The sequence below is a fragment of the Callionymus lyra genome, chromosome 15 (genome assembly GCF_982586985.1).
Source record: "Callionymus lyra chromosome 15, fCalLyr1.hap1.1, whole genome shotgun sequence".
Lineage (NCBI taxonomy): Eukaryota > Metazoa > Chordata > Actinopteri > Syngnathiformes > Callionymidae > Callionymus > Callionymus lyra.
Genome location: NC_141832.1, coordinates 7,162,001 through 7,175,828, shown reverse-complemented (window position 1 = coordinate 7,175,828; position 13,828 = coordinate 7,162,001).

The following is a 13,828-nucleotide window of genomic DNA, read 5'->3' as shown; positions in this document are numbered from 1 at the left end:
AATAATCATAATAATCATGATATTAATGATATTAATGATGATCGTGATTATCATGATAATTATGTTTATTATGATCATCATTAATATCATTAATATTATGATAATTATGATAATTATGATAATTATGATAATTATGATAATCATCATAATCATAATCATAATTATCATGATATTAATTAGATTAATAATATTCATGACATTAATGATATTAATGATAATCATAATAATCATGATAATCATGATTATTATGATTATTATGATTATTATGATTATTATGATATAATTCCACACAAGGTTATTATTTCATCACTCACACCGTGAGTCAAACAGTCGTTGACAAAGACGCAGAAACAGATGGAGGATCAGATAACGAAGCTTTAATTAAAGACGAAGCAGTTCTTTTGTACGACACAGATTACATTTGGTCGCGTCAGGATTCTTGATTCACGCCTCGACACCTTCGTCTCCTGGAAACGAAGGATTTGACGTTTGAACCAACAAAATAAACGACTCAGCACAAGTTTGACGATAGAGCGACGTGTTGACAAACCTGTGTGAGGAGGTGTGTGTGAGGAGGTGTGTGTGAGGAGGTGTGTGTGAGGAGGTGTGTGAGGAGGTGTGTGAGGAGGTGTGTGTGAGGAGGTGTGTGTGAGGAGGTGTGTGAGGAGGTGTGTGAGAGGAGGTGTGTGTGAGGAGGTGTGTGTGAGGAGGTGTGTGTGAGGAGGTGTGTGTGAGGAGGTGTGTGAGGAGGTGTGTGTGAGGAGGTGTGTGTGAGGAGGTGTGTGTGAGGAGGTGTGAGATAGGAGGTGTGTGTGAGGAGGTGTGTGTGAGGAGGTGTGTGTGAGGAGGTGTGTGAGGAGGTGTGTGTGAGGAGGTGTGTGTGAGGAGGTGTGTGTGAGGAGGTGTGTGTGAGGAGGTGTGTGAGGAGGTGTGTGTGAGATAGGAGGTGTGTGTGAGGAGGTGTGTGTGAGGAGGTGTGTGTGAGGAGGTGTGTGAGGAGGTGTGTGTGAGGAGGTGTATGAGGAGGTGTGTGTGAGGAGGTGTGTGTGAGGAGGTGTGTGTGAGGAGGTGTGTGAGGAGGTGTGTGTGAGGAGGTGTGTGTGAGGAGGTGTGTGTGAGGAGGTGTGTGAGGAGGTGTGTGTGAGGAGGTGTGTGAGGAGGTGTGTGTGAGGAGGTGTGAGATAGGAGGTGTGTGTGAGGAGGTGTGTGTGAGGAGGTGTGTGTGAGGAGGTGTGTGAGGAGGTGTGTGTGAGGAGGTGTGTGAGGAGGTGTGTGTGAGGAGGTGTGAGATAGGAGGTGTGTGTGAGGAGGTGTGTGTGAGGAGGTGTGTGTGAGGAGGTGTGAGATAGGAGGTGTGTGTGAGGAGGTGTGTGAGGAGGTGTGAGATAGGAGGTGTGTGTGAGGAGGTGTGTGTGTGAGGAGGTGTGAGAAAGGAGGTGTGTGAGGAGGTGTGTGTGAGGAGGTGTGAGATAGGAGGTGTGTGTGAGGAGGTGTGTGTGTGAGGAGGTGTGTGTGAGGAGGTGTGTGAGGTGTGTGAGGAGGTGTGTGTGAGGTGTGTGTGAGGAGGTGTGTGTGAGGAGGTGTGTGAGGGGGTGTGTGTGAGGAGGTGTGTGAGGAGGTGTGTGTGAGGAGGTGTGTGAGGAGGTGTGTGAGGAGGTGTGTGTGAGGAGGTGTGTGAGGAGGTGTGTGAGGAGGTGTGTGTGAGGAGGTGTGTGAGGAGGTGTGTGTGAGGAGGTGTGTGAGGAGGTGTGTGTGAGGAAGTGTGTGAGGTGGTGTGTGTGAGGAAGTGTGTGAGGAGGTGTGTGTGAGGAAGTGTGTGAGGAGGTGCGTGTGAGGAGGTGTGTGTGAGGAAGTGTGTGAGGAGGTGTGTGTGAGGAAGTGTGTGAGGAGGTGTGTGAGGAGGTGTGTGAGGAGGTGTGTGAGGAGGTGTGTGAGGAGGTGTGTGAGGAGAGGCTACATCATCTACATCATGTCCAAGGGTTCGACTCCCAAGAGACTCGTGTCCAGACTCATGTTTATAAGGAAGGTCGAGCGTATCTACAGAAGTTATGACACGAATCATTCTCTGATGAATGTTTACGAGAAAACAAGTATTTTCTAACAAACACATGAACGACGACTCTCTGGTGTTGAACAGCGTCTGCTCCTCCCTGTGGTCGCGGCCCCTTCATGAGCCCCCCTCTGTAGACCACTCACGGCCGAGACACTCGTATCTCAGCAGAACCACAGTCCAGGAGCTGAGAAGAGACTCACTCACGCCGGGGAACTTCCTCCTACTCCTCCTACTCCTCCTACTCCTCCTACTCCTCCTACTCCTGCTCCTCCTACTCCCCCTCCTCGTCCTCCCCCACCTCCCCTGCTCCTCGAGCCTCTGGAGGATGATCCCGTCATAAGAGTCCAACAGCAATACTGGAGACCCAGAGAAATATAAACATATTTAACGAGTATTTAAAGAATAAAGGTTTATCTTGTGTCTGTGGATGAAACACGACGACTGTGGATGTTTTCAAAATAAAATACCAGGAAGTTCTTGGAACTGATGCGACTCTGTTGTTGTTGTTGTTGTTGTTGTTGTTGTTGTTGTTGTTGTTGTTGTTGTTGTTGTTGTGACTCAGAAACAAACCAGACGAGGTGAGTTTTAAAGAGTTTAAAAAACATATTTATTTATCTTTAAAGGATCAAATACATGAATAAACAACAATAAACAAAGATAATAATTGAAATGTTTTATCTTCATTAACTCATTAATAATCAATAATATTATTAATTGAATTGAAACTACTGAACAAAAATAATCATTAATTCATTGATAAGTTAAGAAAATGACAAATTATTTGTAAACAAATGTTTTGATCTTTAAATATATTTATTTCACTCAAAATACCACAAAAGAAAACTAGTAAAAGTAAGTTTGAGTCATGAAATATATATTAAATACTTATAAATACATATAAATATTTATAAATATATATAAATATATATAAATACATATAAATATATATATATATATATATATAAATATAAATAAATATATATAAATATATAAATACATATAAATATATATATAAATAAATATAAACAATTTCCAGAAAGAGAAGTTTTACCTTAAATAAATAAATATATATAAATACATATAAATATATATATCATATATATAAATTCATATATATAAATACATATAAATATATATAAATATATATAAATATATATAAATATTTATAAATATTTATAAATATATATATAAATATTTATAAATATATATATAAATATATATATAAATACATATAAATAAATATAAATACATATAAATATATAATATATATAAATACATAAAATATATGGCTGAAGGACATCAAGTAAAAGTGCTATATAAATAAATATTACTTACTTACTTACTTACACTGTGGTGTGCAGTACAGGAGCACCTCAGGGGACAGTACTGGCCCCTCTCCTCTTCACCATCTACACTTCAGACTTCTGCTACAGAGCTGAGTCTCGTCCAGAAGTATGTTGACGACACTGCCATTGTTGGATGCATCAGGGACAACAGCGAAGACGAGTACAGGAGTCTGATACGTGACTTTGTGGACTGGAGTGAGAGGAACCACTTGCAGCTGAACACCTCAAAGACCAAGGAGCTGGTCTTGGACTTCGGGAGGTCCAGGACAAAGCCACGTCCAGTGTCCATCAGAGGCGACGAGGTGGAGATAGTTGACAACTATAAGTACCTCGGTGTGTGGATGGACAGTAAACTGGTCCTGCAACACAGACCATGTATATAAGTAGGTTCAGAGTAGACTGTACTTTCTGAGGAGGCTTCGGTCATTTAACATCTGCAAGAAGCTCCTCTGCATGTTCTACCAGTCTGTGGTGTGTTGGGGTGGAAATGTGTCCAAGAGGAGTGTCAACAGGTCAACAGGTTGATCAGAAAGGCTGGTTCTGTGGTTGGAATGAAGCTGGACTCACTGGTGACAGTTGCTGAGAGGATATCATTGAACAAACTACTGTCCATCATGGATGATGACAGTCATCCTCTGAACACTGTCATCAGTGAGCAGAGAAGCAGAATGAGAGCACGAATGCTCCTCCCATGATGCAACACTAGTAGACTCAGGGACTCATTCATCCCTCGGGCTATTAAATTGTACAATTCTGAGTTCGGGGGCAGGAGTGGAGTGAAAGTATCTGGATGTTCTGTTCTATGTTAGTCTTTGTATCCTTTGTCTTTGTTGTTTTTCTTTGACCTATGTTCTTTATCTTTAGACTTAGATTGTGTCATATTGTTCTTTATCTTTATGTTCTTCTTCTTATTTTATTTTTTATGTATTATTTTTTATTGTTTATGAAAAATTGCTGGCTATTGGAAAAAAACAATTTCCCGAAGGAGACCTCCTGAGGGATCAATAAAGTTTTACCTTACCTTACCTTACCTTATATAAATCTCTCTCTCTCCCTCTCTGTCTCTGTATTTAAATATATATAAATATACATATAAATATATATAAATACATATAAATATATATAAATATATATAAATACATATATATAATACATATAAATAAATATAAATACATATAAATATATATAAATATAAATATCTATAAATACACGAAATATATATATATATAAATCTCCCTCTCTCTCTCTCTCTCTCTGTCTCTCCCTCCCTCTCTCTCTCTCTCTCTCCCTCCCTCTCTCTCTCTCTCTCTCTCTCCCTCTCCTTCTCTCTCTCTCCCTCCCTCTCTCTCTCTCTCTCTCTCTCTCCCTCCCTCTCCCTCCCTCGCTCTCTCTCTCTCTCTCTCTCTCTCCTTCTCTCTCTCTCTCTCTCTCTCTCTCCTCCACTCGTCCGTCAGTCTAATTGGTCGTGACTCACGTTCTGCTCGTTGCACTAATTGAGGAACTCGACAAACATGAAGAACAATCGCTTCAAAAGACTCGTGAAAGAAAAGTCTGGATAATGAGAAGCTTCTGAGACGCCGAGTCCTCCAGGAAGAATTCAGTGATCTGTCTATTACTTCACCTGAAGCTCAGGTGAGTCAGTTGTGTCTGTTTGTGAGTCTCTATGTGAGTCTATATGTGAGTCTCTATGTGAGTCTTTATGTGAGTCTTTATGTGAGTCTCTATGTGAGTCTCTATGTGAGTCTTTATGTGAGTTTTTATGTGAGTCTCTATGTGAGTCTTTATGTGAGTCTCTATGTGAGTCTCTATGTGAGTCTCTATGTGAGTCTCTATGTGAGTCTCTATGTGAGTCTCTATGTGAGTCTTTATGTGAGTCTCTATGTGAGTCTCTATGTGAGTCTCTATGTAAGTCTCTATGTGAGTCTCTATGTGAGTCTTTATGTGAGTCTCTATTTGAGTCTTTATGTGAGTCTCTATGTGAGTCTTTATGTGAGTCTTTATGTGAGTCTCTATGTGAGTCTCTATGTGAGTCTCTATGTGAGTCTTTATGTGAGTCTCTATGTGAGTCTCTATGTGAGTCTCTATGTGAGTCTCTATGTGAGTCTCTATGTGAGTCTTTATGTGAGTCTCTATGTGAGTCTTTATGTGAGTCTCTATGTGAGTCTTTATGTGAGTCTCTATGTGAGTCTTTATGTGAGTCTCTATGTGAGTCTCTATGTGAGTCTTTATGTGAGTCTCTATGTGAGTCTTTATGTGAGTCTTTATGTGAGTCTTTATGTGAGTCTCTATGTGAGTCTCTATGTGAGTCTTTATGTGAGTCTTTATGTGAGTCTCTATGTGAGTCTCTATGTGAGTCTCTATGTGAGTCTTTATGTGAGTCTTTATGCGAGTCTCTATGTGAGTCTCTATGTGAGTCTCTATGTGAGTCTTTATGTGAGTCTCTATGTGAGTCTCTATGTGAGTCTTTATGTGAGTCTCTATGTGAGTCTCTATGTGAGTCTTTATGTGAGTCTTTATGCGAGTCTCTATGTGAGTCTCTATGTGAGTCTCTATGTGAGTCTTTATGTGAGTCTTTATGTGAGTCTCTATGTGAGTCTCTATGTGAGTCTCTATGTGAGTCTCTATGTGAGTCTCTATGTGAGTATCTATGTGAGTCTCTATGTGAGTCTTTATGTGAGTCTCTATGTGAGTCTTTATGTGAGTCTTTATGTGAGTCTCTATGTGAGTCTCTATGTGAGTCTTTATGTGAGTCTCTATGTGAGTCTTTATGTGAGTCTCTATGTGAGTCTCTATGTGAGTCTTTATGTGAGTCTCTATGTGAGTCTTTATGTGAGTCTTTATGTGAGTCTCTATGTGAGTCTGTATGTGAGTCTTTATGTGAGTCTCTATGTGAGTCTTTATGTGAGTCTCTATGTGAGTCTTTATGTGAGTCTCTATGTGAGTCTTTATGTGAGTCTCTATGTGAGTCTCTATGTGAGTCTGTATGTGAGTCTTTATGTGAGTCTCTGAGGGCTGGTTCTGTGGTTGGAATGAAGCTGGACTCACTGGTGACAGTTGCTGAGAGGATATCATTGAACAAACTACTGTCCATCATGGATGATGACAGTCATCCTCTGAACACTGTCATCAGTGAGCAGAGAAGCAGAATGAGTGCACGAATGCTCCTACCCAGGTGCAAAACAAATAGACTCAGGGACTCATTCATCCCTCGGTCTATTAAATTGTACAATTCTGAGTTCGGGGGCAGGAGTGGAGTGAGAGTATCTGGATGTTCTGTTCCATGTTAGTCTTTGTATCTTTGTCTTTGTTGTTTTTCTTTCCTTGACCTATGTTCTTTATCTTTATCTTTAGACTTAGATTGTGTCATCTTGTTCTTCCTCTTTATGTTCTTCTTATTTTATTTTTTATGTATTATTTTTTATTGTTTATGAAAAATTGCTGGCTATTGTAAAAAAACAATTTCCCAAAGGAGACCTCCTGAGGGATCAATAAAGTTTTACCTTACCTTACCTTACCTTACCTTATGTGAGTCTTTATGTGAGTCTCTATGTGAGTCTCTATGTGAGTCTTTATGTGAGTCTCTATGTGAGTCTTTATGTGAGTCTTTATGTGAGTCTTTATGTGAGTCTCTATGTGAGTCTCTATGTGAGTCTCTATGTGAGTCTCTATGTGAGTCTCTATGTGAGTCTTTATGTGAGTCTCTATGTGAGTCTTTATGTGAGTCTCTATGTGAGTCTTTATGTGAGTCTCTATGTGAGTCTTTATGTGAGTCTCTATGTGAGTCTCTATGTGAGTCTCTATGTGAGTCTCTATGTGAGTCTCTATGTGAGTCTCTATGTGAGTCTCTATGTGAGTCTCTATGCCAGTCTTAAGGTATGTTGTTCTAGATTCCAGGGGTCCTGGTCTGGGTTGTCATCGCTTTATTTAAGGCAAATCTGGGGGCGTCTCTTTCCGGCCAAATGGTCCTTTCAAGTTCCCTGTGTCACGATCACCCGCAGAGAGACATCCTAGTTTGTTTTCTTGTAATCGAATCATTCAAATGGGCGGTTGTTTTCTTCTCTTCCGTCTTTTATCCCCCCTTTCTCAGGTGTGTCTCGCTTCGTTCTTTGATCTACGATTCAAGGTGTGATTTGCAGATGTTTTAAGTGACAGGTGTCGTATCTAAATCTGATCCAAGCTTGCCTCGAACCAGTCTGAGTGAAATATTGATTGTGAGTATAGTCTTAGATCCAAAGAGTAATTTATGCTTTATATTTTGATTATCTTTAAGCATTAAAGTTAAGTATGGCGTATACATATATAATAATTGTAATCTAACAATAACAAGACTCTTGGATGTCTTGGTTCTCTTGGACTTTTCGGTGAATCATGAGACAAAATAGAATCGTTTGTTTTTTGTCCGGAACATCAACGAGTCTCATTCCACATCTTGGTGAATCCGCCGCAGTCCGTGGTTCAGCCACATTCCAGAGTCTGCAGGTTGTTGTGTGTTCGCTGTGTTGTCGAACACCAAGAGTGTGTGTGTGTCTACGAACGAGTCAAACTTCTTCATCTCCTCCCAGCGTCAGCACCCGGGGGTCGGGGGTCATCGCCTCGGATCAGACGCGACCTCCCTTTGCGTTCGCTCGCCCTTGACTCTCTCACTCCCGAGGAATCCAGTTATTCCGCGCCGTCGTCCCGCGACCTCCTCGCGTGACCCCGAGCACCGCGAAAACACGTTTAGCCCGCTTTATTGATGGCGTCTCTCCGCGGCGCAGATAAATGGCGCCCGTTCTGTAAGTGTCGGGTTCAGGGCCAGGAGGTCGCGCGGCGGCGTCTCTTTATACACAAGCGTTGACAAGTCACTCGTGGAATCTGTCGCGGCATCTGATCTACGCCGGCGACACAAATTGGGTTCATGTGTGGCCCTTCCTGTTACGACCCGATCCATCACCGGCGCCGCGTCAATAGCGCTCGCGCCCGCGCGGCCGCTGATAAGGCGCGGGTCGGGAGATGTTGGGGGGGATGTTTTACGAGGCCCTTAACATTTACTTCCCGGCGTTTCAATCCGCCGTGTCTATTAAGGACGGGCGGCGCCGCCGTGGCGTCGCCATCCATCACCGGCGGAGACGCTGACCGACAGCCGAGGATGACGGAGGGAGTCGACGGCGAGGGCGGAGGAGACGCCGGGAGACGCCGTGAAATGCGAGGCTGTCGCCACATAATCGATGCGAGTCCCGTGAACGCGGCGTCGAGACATAAATAACACAAATTGAGAGTCGGATTGAAAATGCAAAGACGTCAATATTTAAAACCTTCGATTCCGCCGCCGGCGTTTCCCGGGAAACGTCACAATTACAGCTTTTAAAGGAATCCATAAACTCATCAAAGTTCTTCGTGGAGAAGAAACGAACGAAAACACACGAGTCACGAGTGTTTGAGTCGAAAGAATCGATCGAGATAAAACTTCTTTTGAAAAACATTTGCGTCTTGATTTATTTCTCTTCCTTGTTTACTCTTTATTTATTTGACGACATTGACTGAAGTTCAAGGTCGTTCAGAACGATGACGACTTTGACTGAAGTTCAAGGTCGTTCAGAACGATGACGACGTTGACTGAAGTTCAAGGTCGTTCAGAACGATGACGACTTTGACTGAAGTTCAAGGTCGTTCAGAACGATGACGACTTTGACTGAAGTTCAAGGTCGTTCAGAACGATGACGACGTTGACTGAGGTTCAAGGTCGTTCAGAACGATGACGACTTTGACTGAAGTTCAAGGTCGTTCAGAACGAGTCTTTTATTGATTCTAAATATTCCACACATAGCTTCACTTCATCTTCCTGTTAAAATATCGCTTGAGCTTTAGTTTCCAACATCGTCCTGAGGTTTGAGCGCTCGTTGGGTTTTCCCGACAAAACGACTTCCAGTCGTTCTGTCTACTGGATGTGGGTCTAAGGTGAGTGGAGAGTCAAAAGGAAGCGTGCCAAGAGCAGGCCTGCGAAGGAGGTCAAGAAGGAGATAAAGAAGGAGGTAAAGAAGGAGGTAAAGAAGAAGGTAAAGAAGGAGGTAAAGAAGGATGTTAAGAAAGAGGTAAAGAAGGAGATAAAGAGCAAGGTAAAGAAGGAGGTAAAGAAGGAGATAAAGAAGGAGGTAAAGAAGGAGGTAAAGAAGGAGGTAAAGAAGGAGATAAAGAAGGAGGTAAAGAAGGAGGTAAAGAAGGATATAAAGAAGGAGGTAAAGAAGGAGGTAAAGAAGGATATAAAGAGGGAGGTAAAGAAGGAGGTAAAGAAGAAGGTAAAGAAGGATGTAAAGAAGGAGGTAAAGAAGGAGGTAAAGAAGGAGATAAAGAAGGAGGTAAAGAAGGAGATAAAGAAGGAGGTAAAGAAGGAGCTAAAGAAGGAGGTAAAGAAGGATGTGAAGATGGATGTAAAGAAGGAGGTAAAGAAGGATATAAAGAGGGAGGTAAAGAAGGAGGTAAAGAAGGAGGTAAAGAAGGATGTAAAGAAGGAGGTAAAGAAGGAGGTAAAGAAGGAGGTAAAGAATAAGGTAAAGAAGAAGGTAAACAAGGATGTAAAGAAGGATGTAAAGAAGGAGGTAAAGAAGGATGTAAAGAAGGATATAAAGAAGGAGGTAAAGAAGGAGAACAAGAAGGATGTAAAGAAGGAGGTAAAGAAGAAGGTAAAGAAGGATGTAAAGAAGGAGGTAAAGAAGGAGGTAAAGAAGGAGAATAAGAAGGATGTAAAGAAGGAGGTAAAGATTTTTCAACATCGTCCTGTGGTTTGAGCGGTCGTTGACTTCCAGTCGTTCTATCTACTGGATGCGGGTCTAAGGTGAGTGGAGAGTCAAAATGGCGGATGCCAGAATGATGGACTCTAGAGCGTGTGAAAGAAAAGATCATGGTGGACTCGTCGACCTGGACCGGGACTTCCATCCTTCTACGACTGAAGACTCGGAGGAGCTGATCCCCATCCCTGCGTCACTGGAACCGGGCGTGAGCAAAGTTTGGGAAGATTTTGTGCAGAAATGCAAAGGATGAATCATCTCTGAGCAAACTTTGAGAGAAGCAGTGAAGCGCAGAACGAAAGTGTTCTGGATCTGCTCGTCCCTCCAGGTTCCTGCGATTAATTACCAACTTACTTCTCTCGCGTTCGGCTAAATTTAGCTCCTGCGCGGCGCCGCGGCCGCTCGGCGTTCGCTGCCCACCGACCAATCACGTAATAGATTTTCTGCCCTCTGGCTGACCGGAGACGACGTCCACTTTCTGCAAACTAATCGCAGCCCGACACCCTCGGAACCCGCCGGCGGCGAAGGTCGGTCGACCCCTGAACGCATCGCTGCTCGCGAACCCCCGAAAAGCTCAGCGTGAGTCCAAACTTCTCGCAGCACAAACCGGGGCTTGTTAGCGAAGGTGACGAACATCTGCTCGGACGCCGTCAGCCTTCGCCTTAATTAATGGAACATGTGCGAGCGGCGCCTCCGCGGCTCGTGTGCACAACACACATCAACAACCAGACGGAGATGAGGCTCCGGTGACCTCAAGTCGCCCCGACATTAATCAGCTCGACCTCCGGGCTCACGAGAGTCGCACAAAGAATGTTTGTGTATTATATCGTGCTCAGATGTTTCTTCTACACAAACCACTGTAACAACAAAACTCTTGTGAGTCCATCGTTTTGTTGCCAACGACAACAAACCTGGTTAGAGTCTCTCACATGGTTGACCAGGTTTAACCATCGCTGACCAACTACAGCGAGACGACAGCAGCAACAAAACAAGACACAAACACACGTGAAAGTTCATTCAAACAAGGCAGAAAACAAACAACAGAAGAGAAGAAAATACAAAGTGATGGACAAAAGACAAGAAAAAAGGAAAACACAAGAAAAGCAAACACAAGGTTGTAAACAAACACAACATAGAATCACAAAAGTACAAAACAACAATATTATCAGAACACACAACAATGAAGACATAGAACAGAACAATGGAAACAACAAGGAGGTAGAGAAGGAGGTAAAGAAGGAGATAAAGAAGGAGGTAAAGAAGGATGAAAAGAAGGAGGTAAAGAAGGAGGTAAAGGAGGAGGTAAACAAGGAGGTAAAGAAGGAGGCAAAGAAGGAGGTAAAGAAGGAGATAAAGAAGGAGGTAAACAAGGAGGTAAACAAGGAGGTAAACAAGGAGGTAAAGGAGGAGATAAAGAAAGAGGTAAAGAAGGAGATAAAGAAGGAGGTAAAGAAGGAGGTAAAGAAGGAGATAAAGAAGGAGGTAAACAAGGAGGTAAACAAGGAGATAAAGAAGGAGGTAAAGAAGGAGGTAAACAAGTAGGTAAACAAGGAGATAAAGAAGGAGGTAAAGAAGGAGGTAAAGAAGGAGGTAAACAAGGAGGTAAAGAAGGAGGTAAAGAAGGAGATAAAGAAGGAGGTAAACAAAGAGGTAAACAAGGAGGTAAAGAAGGAGGTAAAGAAGGAGATAAAGAAGAAGGTAAACAAGGAGGTAAAGAAGGAGTTAAAGGAGGAGGTAAACAAGGAGGTACAGAAGGAGGCAAAGAAGGAGGTAAATAAGGAGATAAAGAAGGAGGTAAAGAAGGAGGTAAAGAAGGAGGTACAGAAGGAGGCAAAGAAGGAGGTAAAGAAGGAGATAAAGAAGGAGATAAAGAAGGAGGTAAAGAAGGAGTCAAAGGAGGAGGTAAACAAGGAGGTACAGAAGGAGGCAAAGAAGGAGGTAAAGAAGGAGATAAAGAAGGAGATAAAGAAGGAGGTAAAGAAGGAGATAAAGAAGGAGATAAAGAAGGAGGTAAACAAGGAGGTAAATAAGGAGGTAAAGAAGGAGGTAAAGAAGGAGGTAAAGAAGGAGATAAAGAAGGAGATAAAGAAGGAGATAAAGAAGGAAGTAAAGAAGGAGATAAAGAAGGAGATAAAGAAGGAGGTAAAGAAGGAGATACAGAAGGAGGTAAAGAAGGAGGATGATAATGAAGAGAGTAACAGCTTCACTGGAGGATCATCCATCTACACTGAGCAAGAGGACGCCACGCTGCTGCCAAGGTTACCCTGGAGTGTGAGTCTGTGTGTGTGTGTGTATGTGTGTGTGTGTATGTAATGTTTGTGTGTGTGTGTGTGTGTGTGTGTACAGCCCTAATAGTGTAACACATCATGAAGAAGGGAAAAAGATTTGAAAAGACGTGTGTGTCACAACTTCCAAGACTCTGCAAGTGTATGTGTGTGTGTGTGTGTGTGTGTGTAGATCTGTGTGTGTGTGTGTCTGTGAGTGTGTGTGAGTGTGTGCGTGTAGATGTGTGTGTATGTGTGTATGTGTGTGAGTGTGTGAGTTTGTGTGTGTGTGTGTAGATGTGTGTGTGTGTGTGAGAGTGTGTGTGTGTGACTGTGACTGTGTGTGTGTGAGTGTGTGTGTGTAGATGTGTGTGTATGTGTGTGAGTGTGTGTGTGTGTGTGTGTGTGTGAGAGTGAGTTTGTGTAAGTGTTTGTGTGTAGATGTGTGTGTGTGTGTGTGTGTGTGTGTGTCGGCAGATACAGAGTGTCGAACGAGACGACACACACGCGACTCTGAAGCTTCTTTAAGTTGAAATCAAAATAATATTCTACTAATGAAACAATACTTAGCAAATGCTACGATAATAAATAAAACTAAAACTGTTTAAATACTGTCATTAGCCTGGAACATAAATGCTAATAGATAAACTGCTAATAATGATATTAACTCATTGTTCAGACTCTATAGGAAGTTTTTAGCTTCTTAATGCTTGTTTTACTGCTAATACATTTATAAAAGAATAGCTTCTTAATGCTAATAGACACACAGCTAACAACACCTTCATACATTCAAACTATATATGAGGAACACTGTTATTAGCTTAGCTTCTAAATACTAATAGACACACAGCTAACAACACCTTCATACATTCAAACTATATATGAGGAACACTGTTATTAGCTTAGCTTCTAAATGCTAATAGACACACAGCTAACAACACCTTCATACATTCAAACTATATATGAGGAACACTGTTATTAGCTTAGCTTCTAAATGCTAATAGACACACAGCTAACAACACCTTCATACATTCAAAGTATATATGAGGACACACTGTTATTAGCTTAGCTTCTAAATGCTAATAGACACACAGCTAACAACACTTTCATACATTCAAAGTATATATGAGGACACACTGTTATTAGCTTAGCTTCTAAATACTAATAGACACACAGCTAACAACACTTTCATACATTCAAAGTATATATGAGGACACACTGTTATTAGCTTAGCTTCTAAATACTAATAGACACACAGCTAACAACACCTTCATACATTCAAACTATATATGAGGAACACTGTTATTAGCTTAGCTTCTAAATACTAATAGACACACAGCTAACAACACCTTCATACATTCAAAGTATATATGAGGAACACTGTTATTAGCTTAGCTTCTA